The sequence below is a fragment of the Gavialis gangeticus genome, unplaced genomic scaffold (genome assembly GCF_001723915.1).
Source record: "Gavialis gangeticus isolate Ggan-Ray unplaced genomic scaffold, GavGan_comp1, whole genome shotgun sequence".
Lineage (NCBI taxonomy): Eukaryota > Metazoa > Chordata > Crocodylia > Gavialidae > Gavialis > Gavialis gangeticus.
In genome coordinates, this window is record NW_017728994.1 from 73,812,304 (window position 1) to 73,814,803 (window position 2,500).

Sequence of the window (2,500 nt, forward strand, 5' to 3'; positions counted from 1 at the left end):
GGTGAAATAGGATAGATTTATCTGTTCATAGTTGTGATATGTAGACAATGGGTGTTCCTAATGAGGAACATCTGCTTTTGTGTTTTCCCAGAAAACATTATTCCACTATGAAAATGATACTCCCATCCTTTTCAGCAACACCACAAAGAAAATATGGGCCTTTTCCTTTCTTTTATTTGGTTTTCTTTGGGTCAATCTAATTTCCCATGGACACTTTTTCTGTGGCATCTCTTTACTGACCACACTTTACAATTGTTGGTGGGTTTTTTTACTACATAAATTATTTTGTTGTATAAATAATACTAATATGCTGTAGTACATTATACTCATATAGTAATAAAAACTATCTTCCTTAGTAATGCTGCGTGAGGAAAATCAATTTACTGTGAATAGAAAATTTTTAGTGACTTAAGAGGTTGAAATGATATGCAACATGCAAAATTGTATTTAAGGCCTTCTATTTTGTTTTTACATGAAGGTCTGCTACAAGATGCAACTGTGTAATTTCATTAATTGATTTAATATATAGCAATCTGTAGTAAATTCCTACATCTGAAATATTTAAGGGGTTTTTTTTCATTTCTCCTAATCTGAATTGTTTTTCACATTATCGCAAAGAGTCTTAGTTTGGGCTACATGTGGCCATAGATCTCAATTCAGTATTGAATTATTGGTTCATATCCTCAGGACAAATATTCCTTATCTGGTCAAAACCTACTAAAGGCCAAAAGGATCTAGTGAAGTATATTGTATATAATTCTTTTTTAAGCCAACTAACCAAGTGATAACACTTCTTATGGGAAACTGTAAATTGACCCACAAATTTGATGGGCATATTTTGTTCTGGGACACTCAAGAGAAAATGCAAACCAGAAATTCAACACCAACAAATTTAGGTGACAAACTATTAACACATGGATCAAACATAAATTATAATTAAGAATTTTAAATGCATTTTGATTGATTCAAATGACTTTTAATCTTACAAAACATCTTCACAAATTTATTTTCCTTTTATAGAATTGCTGCACTTTGCTCATAGTGAACCCTAAACACAACATTTTTTTTCAATTTTACACCATCAGATAGAAGGGGTTTTGTGCCAAAATGCCTTCTGAGGCATATACTGTATGCAACAAAATGCTGATAGTATTTCGTCATTATAAGCGACCACTCTCTTAAGAAAGCTAAAATATACATTCTTTTTCTCATAATATAAAAACTTTAAAATTGTTTATACAGAAGGTGATTAAAACTCCTGTAAGACTGTCATATCTTTAAATTTAGAAGCACAGAAAATTTTCATCAATAATTAAGATCTCTAAAGCATTTACGCTAGGCGTAAATGGAGTTTCAGTCTTCCTTATTCAAATAAACATGGTAAGCCCATTAACAAAATGTTTTTCTGATTTTTTAAAATCCTTTTATGCTTCTAGAATATCAAATTATAACGCAGTTTGAAATGTTTGAGGCGCTATAAAAGCACTGATATGGTAAAGTATATTTCAGTTTCCTTATGACCATCCCGAACAGAATTGATATAATTTTAATTGATTATTGTTATTCACATATATGTTACTATAATCCTTAATTGTTGCAAAAATGTTATGTCATACTTCATTGTAAGTATGCATTATTCAAACATAGCACTTGTAATTTTTTTCAGTTTAAGTTCAATAGTCAAGAAATGATCTCTTTGTCCACATGTCTACATTAAAGTCTGACTGAGCACATAACAGAAAAATATTATTCTCATTTTCATTTCTAGTTAATTTTTATAGTGTTCTAAGGCTTTGCACTTTAATGCAATTCAACATTTACATTTGCAAACATGTCACACATAGCTTGAAAGCTCTGAATGATGAAACATGCCAATGATCCAATAATAAAAACTATAACATGCTATCTTTCATTTACTATTCAACAAAGATTCCTATGATTCCAAATATTTTTAGCCAATAAAAAAGAAATACATTCAGCTCAAAAAGCCACAATCCACGGCTGTATGATTTCCATAGCTAAAACACTAAAGACAAATATAATTATATTGATTTTTGTACTTCCAGTTCTATAAAGTGTTGAACTTGTTCTCAATTGCCTGACACAATCCCAGAGTGATGGCAACAACTGGTCAGCCCTATTTGATTACTAATAAGAGAGATGTCCCTTCTGTCAGATACCTAACATTCTCCACTAAGCAAACAGCTATTTCAGCTAGTTAAACATTAGCATTGCTCTCCACTGGTGGTACATATTTCTTTAGGCTTAACTCATGGAGTTTTCCAGGTTTAATTTTTCAGTCACTGGACAGCAAAGTTCATGATCAAAAGATAACTTTGTAATGAAAGCTGCTGAAATTCAACCCTTCTTCAAAACAGCCTAACTCTCTGCTTCACAAAACTGGTGTCATATGTACACCTCTTCTAACATTTATTAGTTTTGGGTACCAATTTCATAACCTACAGCCAATCATATATTGACCCTCTTGTTGCTGCCATAT

The 2,500-nt window shown here is 31.4% G+C and overlaps 1 protein-coding gene across 8 annotated transcripts in view; it reads right to left on the bottom strand.

The window, feature by feature from the left end:
• The window catches only part of EBF3 (early B-cell factor 3), a 167,122-nt gene that overhangs the window by 155,235 nt on the left and 9,387 nt on the right, over positions 1–2,500 (bottom strand). The gene's annotated exons all lie outside the window — the stretch shown is intronic.